This window comes from Phacochoerus africanus, chromosome 3 (assembly GCF_016906955.1).
Source record: "Phacochoerus africanus isolate WHEZ1 chromosome 3, ROS_Pafr_v1, whole genome shotgun sequence".
NCBI classification, from domain to species: domain Eukaryota; kingdom Metazoa; phylum Chordata; class Mammalia; order Artiodactyla; family Suidae; genus Phacochoerus; species Phacochoerus africanus.
In genome coordinates this window covers 73,014,182-73,030,984 of record NC_062546.1, presented here as the reverse complement: position 1 = coordinate 73,030,984, position 16,803 = coordinate 73,014,182, and the positions used below count along the sequence as shown (strand labels likewise).

The window sequence follows — 16,803 nt, the reverse complement described above, 5'->3', positions numbered from 1 at the left end:
TCCTTTGGTGTGTGTCACATAGTAAAAGATCATCTTTCTCTAAGCCTTCTCTTCCCTTGTATCTGAATCTTAATAAGCACTTTTGAAGATTCTAATACAGTCTTTGCCATAACTATCACATATTTTGAACCCAGAACATTTAAATTTTTGGATGAGTTGAGAAATATTTGTGAGCAACTGTGCAATTTTAACACAAATTTCTCAGGATAAAAGGACTAAATGAGCAGGGAAATGTTACCCAATGTAGTTACTTGTTGCTTCTGAAACTTTGGTATTTTACAGGTTAGTAATATTTGGGGAAGTCCCACTGTGGCTCAGCAGGTAATAAGCCTGGCTAGTATCCAAGAGGATATGGGTTTGATCCCTGGCTTCACTTAATAGGTTAAGGATCTGACACTGTGAGCTGTGGTGTAGGTCGCAGACACAGTTCAGATCCTATTTTGCTGTGGCTGTGGTGTAGGCTGGCAGCTGTAGCTCCCATTCCACCCCTAGCATGGGAACTTCCATATGCTGCAGGTGCAGCCCTAAAAAGCAAAATAAGGATAATAATAATTAACATTTGGTAGATGAGTAGGCTTCTCTCCAGTTCACTGTTGGGCAGCATGTTTGCTAGGATAACAGTACCTGCTATAACAAACATACTCCACCTAGATAATGGAGCAAATAGAATAGAATGCTATTTTCCATTCTTATAAATCCAGCACGGACACTGCTGATTGCAGGCTGCTTCCTGCCAGTAGTAAATCAGGAACCCCAAGCATCTTTAACATGTGGTTTCTGAGAACTCTAGGTACATCTTCTTCAAGCCAGAGAAAAGAGCATGAAGAAGAGGAGGGCCATACTTAGATTGAAAGTGACACGCATCACTTTTGCTTAGGTTTCATCAGCAAGAATGTGACTCACAATTTAAAAGCAAGAGGAAGGGCCTGAGAAGTGTAGTCTCTGAGGGACAGCCACTTCTAAGCCGTAAATGTGTACTATGGAAGCGGGACCACACATATTTAATATCGTCATCGTCATTTGCCAGCGGCAATCCAGAAATATCAGTGATTGCTCCCAAAGAACCCTGGGCTGGTTCCCTGACCAGTGACTGAAGAGTCAGCTATCCTAATATCCAGCTTAAGGCTCTAGTTACTATATAACTGGTTTCTAGCCAATGGGACTCTACATCCAAACAAGTGGAGAAATTAGAGGAAAATTTAATTGAATACTAAGTTAATGAGAATAAATTTAATCATAACAAAATTTTAACCCGCATTTATTAGCACCCACTGTGTTTGGGCACTGTTCTAAGTACTTTACATATGTTAGTTTAATTCATACTCAGGGTGATACTAAAGGCAATTATTCTTATTTGGCCCAATTTACAGTTGGGGGACTGAGGCATAGTGAATTGAGTAAATTCCCCAAAACTATATGATAAACATGAGTTGGAATCTAAATTCAAATCTAGGCAGTCTAATTCTTTTCGACTTTCCATGAAATATAGAAAAATGCCATTGGAAAAGAAAGCAGGAAATTAGGGAGAACAGTTTCTTCTCAAAAGAAATTTCCTCTAATTAGATTTGCTTAGGTTACCCAGTATAATTCTGTACAGTTCACTCCCAGCCTGTAAACTCCTGTTCTTTTTCCCCACAGGATGTTTTCTACCTGTGTATGTCATGTGGGCCTAGTAGAAGACTGAATTTTAAAATGGCCTCTAACCTCAAGGAATTTAGTTTCTGTTGAGGAAGAAAAGTGTTTTTAAAATAATAGAAAAGGACAGTCATTATTAAAATTCAAAGGCAGGCAATAGGATTTCCTGAAATTATTGGGAATTATCAGGAAAAAGTTTATGAAGTATGAAGATTTTAGCCGGTCATTAATAAATGGGCATAATTTCATGAATAGAAAAAAAGGTACAGAAGATTTCAAGGGTGAAGGATGATGAGAACAAAGATTTGGGTGGATAAAGACAATATTTGTAGCAGCATGGCTGTAATAGAAGGCAATTTTTGGAATTAGTGAGAGCTATATCTTTATCCACTTTAGAACTTACTTTTGCATATATTTTTAATTCAATGTAACCATCTGGTGAGGCCTGGCACTTGACGATTTGTTGCAGTGGTAGTGTTTATCTGAGGAGCTACGTATGTAGGCACAGGAAAATGAATCCTAGGTTCTGGGAACAAAGACTGGAGAGGGATTTCCAAACAAATGCCACCTTCTACTCATTTCAACAAGTGTAAGAGTTAAGGAATGTGCTTCATTGCCGTTACATTTCTAGGTTCCCAGACCTTGTTGCGGAGAACCTAGCCAAGATCTCAGTATTTAGCCGATCCTGCTTTGAAGTACCCTTAGAGTAACTGACCATTCTTCTGTACCTTTGTTACTTCTCAATTCTGATTTCTTATGCAGAGAACACATCACTCCCCCATCAAATCAAGGGATGAGCACCTGGAGGGCATTGAGCAAGTTCCTAATTCACTGAGGAGCCACCACTGACTATTACTTTTCCTTTTGGTCAACCACAGCACATTTCCAGGGACATCATTGCTGTTTTTAGTATTATGTTGTTGTTGTTGTAGGCAGCATGAAATTGACAAGGAATGGCACCAAGAAGAGCTAAAAGGGCACCTCTGTTTTTTTTTTTTTTTTTGATGCATCTGACACCTGTAGTTCCAAGAAAGAAAACAGCTTTTATAAGCATAATGCTGGGTGATGTAGAAGGTGAATGATTATGTAGAAGTAGCTTTTCAATGAAGTAGCACAAGAGAATCTAAACTTCTATGCGTTTCCAACCTAAGAGTATCTTCCTAAGTAGAAGCAGTATGGTCAAGTTCTTTTCTAGAAGTTTTTGTATATAATTAGGCTCTGGTGAAAACCCAATCTAAACCTTAGACTCTCTTGGTCTATGAGATAGAGATCTCACCAGCTCTGATTTTAATAGCATATGTCTTTTGCTTTTGGCTTGTATGCGTGTTTATGTTTCTTCTATTTGGATAGGTATATTATAGCTAGAAAAGCTCGTGTCTCAAGTGAAAAAGAGAGAAAAATATATCCTTGTTTCTTCCTGGGGAACTTTTCCTAAGGGTGAACAGAAAAATCTGCTTAAATTCAAATTATTATTGTTGTAACAATAACAAGAAATCTTGACAGTAAGCAGTAGCAAACGAGGGGACTTACACCCACATAAAGTCATTTTTATTGATAGCTGGGGTGGTTTTAACACTAAGTGAACAGATTAAAAAAATTGGGAAGTGATCAATCACACTGTGCTAGAGATCATGAGTTCACACACCATCGATAGTGCATTGAACCAGCACAGTCACACTGAGTCTGCAGCATGCAGTGATTGAACATGGCTGGATTGACTCTTTCTAAATCTTCACCTTCCTGTAGCAGCCCACAGTATGGATACCTCTCTGATAACTCGGCTTGGTGGCTTTTGTGACTCTGCCATTCTGATCACCCTCCTGGTGCCTGCTCATGTTTTCTTCCTTGTTTTCCTTTACCCGCTCTGTGTAGAAGAGCATTTTAGTCTTTAGCAGCAACTCAGAGCATTTTCAGGCAACTCTTTTGACCATCTCTCTTACCAGTATATCCTTTTAGAGCAGGCTTGTTATAATGTATGCGAGAAGCATGGTGAGAAAAGCTATCATCAGTCTAACTCACAAGCACTGGAGGAGAGAAAGAAAATCCTCCTCGTAACTGTTTGCATGTCTCCTAAAACATGACAGCAAAGAAAAACTATAACTTTATTGAAATAAAGTTTTACATCCCAGACCAGGCCCAATTCAGCATAGAACCTCAACATTTCATATATATGCCGTTAACTATAATAAAAACAAATATGGAAAAAGTCCACAACACACAGGACTATGATTGAGGACTAATTAGGTGCTGACTATAGAGTAATGCGTATCTGGATTGGGTGATCTACAGCCAGATGTGACAGAGAACAAATCAACTCCAGCGATCCACTTTTTAAGCAGTTAATAACCATATATGTGCCAGGGAATAAAGGAGACCCCCCTCCACCTGGAGAGAATGATCCCTGTGAACCCAGTGCCATATCATTTAAGAAGGAAAAGTAAGAGGCCATATGATTTGCATACAGCACCTCATTTAATTCTAGAGACAAATGTACTAGGTACAATTGAAATCTCCCCTTTACAGATGAGAAAATTAAGGCATAAAGAAATTATCTAAAGTTCCACAACAAATGACACAGAAATTTTTGTTCTCTCCCACAAAAGCCCTGCATTTTAGATAGTGTTCTCTTGGCATTGTCTCACACAAGGTGCATCCCATTTCTACCTTTTGCTCTACCACTCCTGGACATTCTTACATTTCTTTGTAGTTATACCCTTTTCTTTCTTAAATGATATGGCGCCAGATTCGCAGGGATCATTCTCTCCAGGTGGAGGGGTGGGTCTCCTATATTCCCTGGCACATATCTGGTTATTAATTGCTGAAAAAATAGATAGCTGGAGTTGATTTGTTCTCTATCACATATGGCTGTAGGTCACCCCATCCATATAGACATTATTCTACAGATGTGGGTACTTCAGTCACAACTATGAATTTTCCATATGGAAGGATTAGTATAAAGGTAATATGAAAATTCCACCTCAAATGGATATAATCCCTAGTTAGCATCTTAAAATACTGAAACTCCTTATTATCCTTTTAGCACACCATGATATTGACAGAACATTGTTTTACCTTATCATTATAACATCATCTCTGAGAATTTCCTCTTGTATCATTACAAGATGATTATGACAGCTTCACTAAGTCTCATTCATGTGAATGAAAAATTAGCGCCACAAAGAAAGTTTCTAATAATTATTTTCCAAGATATATTGGCACTTTTCAAACTTAAATCCATTAAACTAATTAGAATCTCATTTTAACAAAACTGTACCAAGTGTTACTAAGTCATTCTCATACTACTTTTAGGTTAGGATTTAATCAGAAAATATATTAGCAAATTCCACATGCATGACCTTAATATCATCACATATATGGCAATATTGGCAAAGTAAGTCGCAAAATAATTTTACAGTAAATTAAATTATCAAAACAATCCAAAAAAGTAAATAGTATGCCAGATACTGTGCTAGTTGTTTTACACTCATTTGTTTAACATGCACACAACCTCCCCATGAGAATTTTTGTCCCCATTTTACAGAATATGATAATCGACTGTCAAATATGTTAGGAAAACTGCTCAGTCACACATACAGTGTGTGGCAAGAACTATTTTGGGATACACTTCTCATAGACTCTAAAATCTGTACTCTTAACTTTGGTACACTGCCATGTTAATTCACATTTCTAGTACTGAGTCCTCCTTCCATTGTTTTTTAACACAAGAGCAACAAAGAGGCTAAGGCTGAGGCTTTTTTTTTTTTTTAATACTCAGTGAATTTATTACATTTATAGTTGTGCAATGATTATCACAATCCAATTTTATAGGATTGTGTGGAAAGACTGAGTCTTATACAATGAAAAACAAGTACTGAGTTTTCTTAATTTCCAGTTCAAGATCTAAAAAAATAATAATTTAGTAATGATTAAACTTACTTCCTCAACTTACCCATTATAAGAAATATTTGAAGAAATACATATGTCATAACTAAAAGCAATACGCAAAATGTTTAATTCAAGTTTGTATAGAGAGAAACAAGAAGGTAAAACCTCACCACTGAGAAATTTGGAAGGGTAGCTGTACTAGTAACTTGAGATTTTCCTCTTTAAGCATGCAGAGGTAGTATCCAACATTTTGGATGGATTTCTTTTAAATATTTATCATACTTTAGCATGTTTTATATAAGTTAGCATAATCCTTCTGAGCTCTCACACAAACAGGTTATTTGCTATATGATGTTGCAGAGTAACCCTTAATGCTTATTAAAATGCGTCAGATTACTGAATGCTACACTGAGTTTTCCCCAGATTTTTGTAGATTTTTATCCCTTAGATTCATCTTTATCTGCCACTTCTCTATGCTGTTGGTGTTTTATTCTGTATTTCCTCTTTATCCATTTCAGCTCCTACATGATCTCCTTCCCCTCTGGTAACCACCAGTTTGTTCTCTGTATCTATGAGTTTATTTTGTTTTATTTTGTTTGTTCTTTTGCTTTGTTTTGCTTTTATTCCACATATGAGTGAAATAAGACAGTATTTGTCTTTCTCCATTTGACTTATTTCACTTAGCATAATACTTTCAAAGTTTATACATGTTGTCCCAAATGGCAGGATTTCGTTTGTTTTTCATAGCCAAGTGGTATTGTTGTTAAAATCAGCACATCCTCTTTATCTATTCATCCATCAATGGAAACTTACGTTGTTTTAATATCTTGGCTATTATAAATACTGCTGCAGTGAATATAGGTGTGGATATGTCTTTGTGAAGTAATGTTTTCATGTTCTTTGATATGAACATTAAAAAAAAACATTGTTTTACTGTGAGTTAAGACAGGTCAAGTGTTTTATTTATGGAAGATTTTGGAAACAACTAATTCAATTTGGAAATTGCATTTGAGTAATAGTAGGGGAAGAGGAAGGGTTGTTATCTTTCAGGCATAAATCGACCTAGAAAGTCTATTTTCTCTCCTTCCTACACAATAAAAGTCTATAAAACACTTGAAAAGGCAGCAGCAGCGTAGTTCCTTACACAAGGGTTTATTCAGTTGTATTTGATAAGTTAAATATCCTAAAGAGAAAATGATAAAATTTTGTGTAGACAAATAAGAAAGATTATTTTTAAAGGGACAGATATTGAGCATGTTGGGGTAGAAAATCTGGAAATTTTCTGCAGGAAGTGTCATTAGACGACTACTGTGTAGAAGAGGCCTTGTGTCAGTGTGGCACGTGGAAGCCCACCATTCAGTTAAGTTAATAGATTTAAGTACATTAAAAGATTAAAATCAAGTAGAATAGGATCAGTTTGTGGCCACAGGGATAAACTTGATTGATGATACTCTATCCTCTGTAATCATAAATATTTCACACATGTTAACAGTTAGTAAATTGTATATACTTCATTTCTTATACATGTTCAAATTAAGTCTAAATTTTCATTTTGTTATGTATAAATATCCTCAATGTATGATTTAGTGTTTCCGTAACTGGTGTAACAAATAGACCCAAAATATATAATGGCTCAGCCAAAAGAGACAATTTAATAATGAACTAGAACATAACTTACAAACATTCTGAGTTGGGGGTTCTTGAACAAGCAGCTCTCCCTCATCTTCCACTGGATTGGCAGTAGTTCAGGGACCCTGGACCATTGCATCTTGTGGCTGTACTTGTTCATGAGACTCATCATTGTTGTTATAAGCAGGTGTAGGGCACAACACCTGCTTATAAGCCTGGTACCAAAAACTGGACAATCCAATGACTTATAACCCAATGACTAGAACCCACATATGGTCACTGCAACTGCAGAGGAGGCTGGGAGATGGAGTCCAGTTGTATACAATTTGAAAAAGGAGAACACAACTTTCTCAGCTGCATTGCATGTTAAATTATTATAGGGCCTGTATCTAATACAAAATTACCAAACCAACAACTATATCATTGTATCAATAGAGTTACTATGCTGATAAACACCTTAAAATGTGTACTTAAAATCTGAGGATATGTGCCAGTGAGTCCAGCCCTCAGCATGAACCCTATAACAATGCCTTTGGTTTTTTACTGTCATTTTTGTTTTCCCCAATTACAACTTTTTGGCTAAATTCTAAATGGATGAATTTGATGAGATTAATTAATTAAGTAATTAGATCCTAGATCCTCAAAGGAAAGCTATTGAATGTTTCCACAATGATAGCTTCTAAAGATAGAATAATGAAGTCTGTTTATCAGCTTTGTCAATTTATCACTTCCCTAAAGGTGGCAAAATACTAACAATAATTTTAAAAAAAGCAACAGTCAATATGTTTTAAACTTTAGCTATGTGAATAAAAATAGTCTTCATAGGTAACTATGATCACTTTATAATGAATAAGATGCACCTATTGCCTCTTATCATCTATCTTCATTTTTAGAGTTTATTACAGGATATTTTTAAATGCAAAACTGTCTCATAATGAAAGTGCTTAATGTTAATTCAGTACCCTTTGTGGGTTGCAAAGAGTTATAGTGTTACAATGAATTTGTGGGCTATTTATATATGCTTATATATGGAGATACACACACACACACACACACACAAATGGAGACAGACAAATAGATGATAGAGTGCTTTTTACAGGTTTTAAATGGTGAATATGGTCCCACTTGGTTAATCCAATCAAATGGTGACCAAGGTGATTATACGTGAAAAGTAGGAGCATGAGTTTCTAAAATCCAACCCTGTTTACTTTTAGACTCTGTTACTTACTGCAACCATGACTTTTGAGTGAATTTTAATCTCACTTGCCTCAGTTTCCTTACCTGCTAAATAGCCGTAAGAACCTCTCCTACATAGGCATGTTGAAATGATCCACATGAAATAATGCATGCCAAGTGCTTATATTGTGCATCCTTGGTTTTCCATATCCATTAGTCTTCTTCTCATTCCTTTTGTGTGATTCCATATTTAAGATATCACACCACCAGAATCAGTACCATCGCCCTTACCCTCACAAAGCATTGCTAAAGAAGACCTTTAATGCAACTGATATTCAGACTTTACTTTTATCTCCCCAAGTTAAAATTCTTGTTAAACTTCCACATAAAAAAACTATAGCAAGGTATAAATAATACTTCTTGCTCTGACTAAAAATAATTCTGACACTTTATATTCTTTTTGAAAATTTCAGTTCAATGTGGTGTGAAATTCTGGGCTGAAAATCTGCATTTCTGGTGAAAATACTTATTTAACTTAGTGGCACAGATAATATGGAAGATGAGAAGGAATTCTATTTTATGATTTCATGACAAAAATTGCTTTGAAGAAGAAAGAGATCAGGCATTTTCCATTTTGCAGATGACTCTAAATTTTCCCAAGAAGTGAAATACCAACTCTTTTCCAGTTAATAGCTGAAATTATACATGCATATCTATTCCTAAAATTTGAACTCAGGAAGAATAGTCCTACCCTTTCACAAAAATGACCCTTTTATCAAAGAGGAAATTCTCATCTGAATAAATTGTAATCTTGACAACAAGTAAACTCTTGTGGTTTTATAATCTACTCTTACTTCATAATTGGTGAGGCTAAACAAAATGGCTTATAATCTTTGAGGGTTATTGCTCCTTTCTAAATAAGTATAATATTACAAGGTAAATATATACATTCACAGGATGGTAGAGTCACTTTCTTAATTTCTGGCTTGCCCATTTCTTTTAAAGCAGATTGAGCTAAAAGTATGGTCAGTCTTGAGGCAATGATCATTGAGTTTTCTGGATACTTTAGAATCATTATTTAAGTTTCGTTTGAACCGAATCAAGTTGCTATTTATGTAAGTCAAAGATGGTCAAATCTTGGTCCTTATACACCTTTAAAAAATGGTATTTACAAAATAAAAATTGATTATAATAGTGATGCGATTATCAAAGCCAAATTGTTTAGACATGTTAAACTTGAGAGTCAGCTAATCTTTTTTGGGGATGTTTTAATTGTCAATGAACATTTAGGAGAAAACATATCTTTAATGTGAAAGCAGTAGAATATCAGTGCTTTAGGGAAAAATGGTTCTTCTATAAAAATGGAATTCGAGCAACTGTTATAAACAAATTAAGGGTAATTTAAAATATATAAATATCATTCAGTGCCAAAAGTATGCCAATCAAATAAATCTAGCTGATACTTATACTTTAAGGTATTTTCTAAATAAGTGTATTGTGTATCTTATAAGTAATTTATTTCATTATAAAAACAGTTTGTAGAATAGACTTAGATCAAATTTTCAACCAAGTTTTTTTAACTTTGAAAAAATATTTTTTTGCAAACACCTGTTCCCCATATCTACATTAGACACTATTGGAACAATCTCAGTAGCATTATTGGGCATACTGGGTATTTCTTACATAAGGATATGCCACCTTTGTTCAAATTAAAATGCTATGTTAAGGTAAGAAAATACCTTAATATACTGACCAAAAATGTGACAAAGACATAGAAAACCTTTTTAAGATTCATAAACAAAGACTGATAAGAAGAGTGCTTATTGCAGTGATTAGGTTAGAGATAAAAGAGGGCAACTACTTGTATAGAGGAGAGAAAACACAGCAGTGTTCAGATCATGGGGTTTATACTGGTTAGATCTGTGTTTAGTTCTTGATGCTGCCATTTGCTAGCCATTTGATCATGGGCGTATTATTTAGCCCATATTTATGATCAGTTATATCATCTGATAAATAGGGCTGATAATAATATATAATCATGCATCTCAGGGTGGTTATGGGAATCAAAATAGATATTATGTGTGAATTATTTTATACTGTATCTAACACCTAAAAAATACTAAAATATTTGTCCTCATTAGTATTATTTAGGAGAGGGCATTTGGGACATGTGTGACTGATCTAGAGACAATCAGATATCCGATGTGTGCCTGGTGAAAACAAACTCTTAAGTCCTGATGCCAGGACTTGTTCAACCACATCTTCAAGAGGAGCAGAGATTTATTTCCCTCAGTGGGAATAACCTCCAAATGCTCTTTTTCCTCCTACTCTCTCCACCCCTTTTGCCAATATCCCACCAACCTTTAGTTGTCTGTTACTATGGAGCAAATTACTGTATACTTGGCAACTTAAACAACATACATTTATTATCTCAGAGTTTCCAGATGTCAGGATTCTGGGCACAACCTAGCCAGGCCCTCTACTCAGGGTTTCATAAGACTATTATTGAGATGATATATTGCAGGGCTGCAATGTCACCTGAGGCTCACCAGTTGTTGGCAGAATTCAATTCCTTGTGGTTGTGAGTTACTGAGGCCCTGAGTTACTAGGTAACCCAGAACATTGCTGTTTGCTTCATCAAGGCCAATAAGAGAATATCTTTCTTGCTTCAAGTCTTTCTTTTTAGGGGAAGGGATGATCATCTTTTAAAGGGTAGATTTGATGAAGTCAGGCCCACTTTAGATAGTTGGCCTTTGATTAACTCAGACTCAATGAATTTGTAGCCTTGATTCCATCTGCAGAATCATTTTGCCTTTGCCATTTAATAAAACCTAACCATAGGAGTGAGAGCCCATCAGACTCAGAGGTTCTCCTTATACTTAAGTGGATGATACTGGGCATTTATACCAGGGGGCTCAAATCCTGGGAAACATATTTGAATTTTGCTTATCCTACCATTAAACTATTTCAAGTAATAAAAAGACCTTCCATTTTGCAACTGTGGATGAGCTTTAAAATACTGTGGCTCAAGGAAGGTAGCAATATAATATGATTTAGATGCAGTTGAGGTATAGTTGGTCAATATGTTCTGATCAGAATCTTCTATTTGTTAGTATAAACTGCATGCGGAGGGAAAAGATCCTGGAAGTATCCTAAGGATATTGTTGGTATGAGAGAAAGAAAAACTCTGCCTCTCATCCAAAGACAAATTCCAGTACTTACTACAAATGTGTTTTGAGTCTATCCAGTTTACCTTCCAATGACCTGAGGCAGAGAGAATGAGCATGGTGGGGTCCTGATCAGGCAGTTGGTGAACAGTTAGATTTACATTACATAATCATAAATGTTTTATTGTTTTCCCTGACAGAGTAATTCTTATAGTGTAATTAGTTCTGATTAAATGAAGCATCACTACATTTATTTATGGATTCTTATACTTGTTGAAATGCCTTAATCAGTTTTAGTCTTTCTACCAGCATGAAATGAGCTACAATTGTAAAATGTTCTTGATGAAAACAGTGTAAGGCACACATTTCCTTAAACATGTACACTTAAATAACATTTAAGAAAAGATAATCAATACGTAAACTTTAGACCATGAGTAAGACTTGTTAGTACTATTTCAAAATCTTGAGGTGTTACAAACCTACTCTTAGGTCTATGACATAGCTGTGGGGTAGTGGAGACTTGAATAAGAACCAGAAGGAGAATGAAATAAATTATTGCTCAGTAGATTCAATAAAAATAGTAATAGCAGAAATTGAATTAAATCGTACTTAAACTTCTATCTTATAAATTGATTGCATACTCTTAAAAACTTTCTGTTTTTATTTTCCATGTGTTAAGTCGACTGACAAAACAGATGAAAATAAACAAGGGCTTTGTAGTCAGATCCACAGTGAGATTGTAGGTCTGCCGACTAGCTCACTAAATAATATTAGACAAGTTGCTGACCTTTTCCAAGCTTCCTTTTCTTTACTTTTAAAATAAGAACAATTCAGGATTGAGTTAATGATAGGAAAAATAACACACAAAAAGTATACAACAGAGTGCCCAGCAATAGAAGAACTATGGTAAGTATTATAATTACAAATTTTTATACTGCCATTGACATGCCAGTTTATGTAAGAATATGATAGAAATAGCGTTCTTGGAAACCTTTCATGAAATTCTGGGGAATGCAGTAGATTCAAAACCATTGAGCAAATCATGGGAAAAGAAAGTGCATGTTAATTATTCAGTTTTAAAGCCATTTATGATATTATTATTCTATGACACTATTAAGTACACTTTCCAGGAAAACAGAGAGAGTATCTACTTCCTCACATCTTAAAAAAGACAGTAAATCAGGATGATGGAAAAGATGTAGAAACAAATAAGACATAAACTAGTGCCTTTGCTGCTAATGAAATTCATATTTTGCTCTGACTTTCCTGGTAGCCAGGGCAAAAAAGAAGAAAATAATACTATTTTAAGAAGTAAAAGCTTTTTTTGGACTTCGATTCTGAAAATATTGTCTTATACTATTCTTTATATAAGTTAGAGCATTGCCACAGGAATTTTCATTTTTGTAGTTTCTATTAAAGATCCTTAGTAGAAAATTAAAATATAATATTAAATATGACTCAAGGAAGATTTGCTTAACTAATGAGATCTAATAAAACTATTCCTGTGGGGAGTTCCCGTCGTGGTGCAGTGGTTAACGAATCCGACTAGGAACCATGAGGTTGCAGGTTCGGTCCCTTGCCCTTGCTCAGTGGGTTAAAGATCTGGCGTTGCCGTGAGCTGTGGTGTAGGTTGCAGATGCGGCTCTGATCCCGCGTTGCTGTGGCTCTGGCGTAGGCTGGTGGCTACAGCTCCGATCGGACCCCTAGCCTGGGAACCTCCATATGCCGCTGGAGCGGCCCAAAGAATAGCAAAAAAAAAAAAAAAAAAAAGCAAAAAACAAAACTATTCCTGTGGAATCAACCTATTTCTTCAAGCTCTATCTCTATTTCTTAAAATTTAATAGCAAATATCCTATTCAAAGTAGTCAAAGCAAGTTAGAATTTTAGCCAATGTATGGGAAAACACCAGCATAACGACAGTCAACATTATGCAATTACCATTCCCAGTTGTAGACTACTGAGAACAGAGGTTTGAATGTACAAAAGATTTTCTGGAATATAAGTGTATATTAAACCCAGCCATGCCAAGGTGAGTATAGGCAAATCACTTTATTTACTAGGATAATTATTTTTCAAACCTTAAGTGAAGAAATTAGACTATACAAGTGCCAACTTGTTTTTAAAGCTATGCCCGCGACAAAGCCTGGCACAGAGTATGTACTCCATAAATAAAAGTTAAGAATGAGTCCTATTCCTCTATGAGGATAGTTGTTTGATTTAACCAATCTGGTGGTTCAAGAGGGTTAGTTGATATCTCTCAATTAAAAGAGGGCAGGTGTTAACAACAAGAACCATAGGAGTATATCAGGGTTTCTCAAGCCAGGCACAGTATTTTAGACAGAATACTTTGTTGTAGGAGGCTGCCCTGTTCACTGTAGGATATTTAGCAGCATCTCTGGCTTCTACCCGCTAGATACCAGTAGCACTGCTCCTCAAGTTGTGACGACCAAAACTGTCTGGAAACATTTAGATCTCATTTGGGAAACACCAGTATATGTGAATGTGTGTGTGTGTGTGTGTGTGTGTGTGTGTGTGTGTGTAGATAGATAACATTGTCTGTCACATATTATTTACTTTTATCTTACCTTGAATGTATAAGATCAGTCATTCTCAATTATTAATTTTATGTACTCTCATGAGATAATAGATAATTAACAAAGTTTGTCCAATGGTCACTTCTTGAGTGTAGCATGACTGAATTCTAAAAGAATCAAGTGTTTTCCAAAATTACAGCTAATATACTTCATTCCGTTGCTTATGGTTCTTGGTAAAATCATGCAAACACAAGCAGTCTGATGTTATTTTTTTGTTTACAGTATTACTGTGTTGTTTTGGTTAACAGAATGAAAAACAGCACTGTAATACTACAAGTAAAAATGTTTTATTCTTAGTTTGTTTCATCAATAAAAGCTGACATTTTTGCAAGAAAGATGTTATACTATTGAAATTAACTCTTAGTCAATTGTAAATAATTGTATTATATCGGTATGTTATCATGAAGATTAGAAATCATTTCCTACAGAATCATGTTTTTGCTTCCTCAGCACTGTTTCAATTGAAAGGAATTTGAATGAAGTGCATCTCATTACTAACATAAAGTAGATGGAGCTTGAATAATTTTTATATTTATTTTCCATGGATGGCTATTACATTTCTTATTCTATCTATCCAAATTTTATAAAATAAATTGTTTTAATCCATTCTTTGGAGAGGAGCAATGAATTTATTTTTGCAAAAGCTCTACATCTGAATGTATTGTAATATGCATAAAGCTCTGTTAACACAGTTATTTATATAAAAAGTGTAGCTGCCTTACCTTTTATTTAATTTACATACTTTATTTACTTTCTGACAGGTTCTTCTCCTTGCATTTTTATTTACATTCCAAAAATGTCTTTTCAGATAAGTCAACTAAAAATTTAATGTACTGTATAATTTAAAACTCTATTAAATGTTTTATGTATTGTATAGTTTCATATGAATTTTTAGCCTGATGGTATAGAATTTTGGAGATATTTCATCAATGTTTCCTATACAACACCACCATCTTTCTTAAATACGATGGGAAATAGAGTATTATGTTTTGTCTGAAACCATGTTTGAAAGGAGTGTAAAATTTATGCTGTCTATTTGTTTCAAATAGGAAAAAATCTCTGGATATTTTAAAGAATTATTTTTAAAAAAAATATTATTATGAACCCCATATCATATGGGCTTCTCACATCCTTAAAGAATTTGGTACTTTTGTTCTAAGCTATACAAAAGATAATTATTTTTTCCATTCAAATATTGGAAACAATAAGTTTCCCTTATGTGTTTCATAAGCTGTAACAGAGATCATTCACCGGGGAAGTAATAAGGCCATTCTGTATTAATTTGAATAAGCCAAGCTTTAGAAATATAAACTTAACCCTCACCCCTCCTTTTTTTGTATCTAGCTTTTGTAAGCATGGTTTGTATTTGCATAACCCACCATTCATATTCTTGTGAGTTTATGATATAAATAATTTGAAAAATTTCATTCAGTTCCCCAAATTATTCTAGTCATTATGGATGATTCATGAGAGGATTAATCTCTTGGATGTGACATAAAACTAGAGAGGAAAGACACTACCTATCACATCATTTGCAGTTAAGAACATGCTGCATATCTTTAAGCTTTACTTAAAGTGCTTATAGTAATTGGGTGTGCATGCCTTCGCTCGGTTAAAACCCAAACAGCAATATGGGAGAGTGTGGTTTGTTTTTTAAATGTGCAAGGAAGGAAAATTAGTGAAATCTGTTTAAGTCACAAAACTGCCTCATTCAGGACCCAATTCAGCAACATGGAAAAAGTAACTCAAGTTAACTGTAGTCTTAGCATATGTCTAAGCTCACAAATTTCAGTGCGCTTCAAATTCCTTTCTTTTCCCATGGATCCGCCTGCAAAGAAAAGAGATCGAAAGATGGCAAGCAGGTTCAATAGTTCATTAGCACTAGATTCTCTCCAGGTTTTTGGAATAAAAATGTGTCCAGTTGAAGGCCAGATTCCTCATGTTTTGGAATAGTGATACCCATACGAATTGTTTTTCATTTTATCATGGGCCTTTCCTCTGTTCCTACTCTCCACCCTTCTATTGCCACCATGAGCATATACAGTTGTACACATGCATGTGGAGTTAAAAGTGTAATGTATTTTGATTTTATTCACGCAAAGAATACTTGGGGTAGAAACAAAACTAACTTAATGAAGAATGGATTTAGGTGTTAAGACAAAGGTTGTGATTTAGTGACCTAAATTGCACCATAATCTTTTAAAGGATTACAGTATTTGAGTATGAAAAAAAAATGATCTCTCTTTCTATAATGGCATCTCTGTATAAGAGGGTATTATAAGATATGAACTGTGTGGTAGCAGCAGATATTGTCTCCATATCTTTCAGCAATCAGATTCATCTGAGAAGTAGCACTGAAGAATTAGTCTTCATTTATAATCAAACATTCTTGAATAACATTTTCTTCCAATTTTTGTTTAAAGGTCTAACATTTGATCGTATGTTTTCTTTAGTTAACTTTCTATATTATATGGCAATCTCTGCAGTTATTTTTTCAAAGATAAAAAAGAAAAAAGCATGCTCAAAATGTAGAAGTTATTTTTGCAGTAACGTATGTCATGATTTTTAAACATTCAGGCCTTTAAACTTTTTTTATAGTGTATGTTCTTGCCAATCCCAGCACAGTTCTACAAAGTAAAATATTTGGCAGTGAATTCATATTAACAGATGGAACAAGAAATTAACACGTTTTTGCTTCGCTAATTCACAGTTCTTTT

The 16,803-nt window shown here is 34.7% G+C and overlaps 1 protein-coding gene across 9 annotated transcripts in view; it reads left to right on the top strand.

The window, feature by feature from the left end:
* ARHGAP15 (Rho GTPase activating protein 15) overlaps nt 1-16,803 on the top strand; it is a 619,215-nt gene that overhangs the window by 168,080 nt on the left and 434,332 nt on the right. The window lies entirely within an intron of this gene.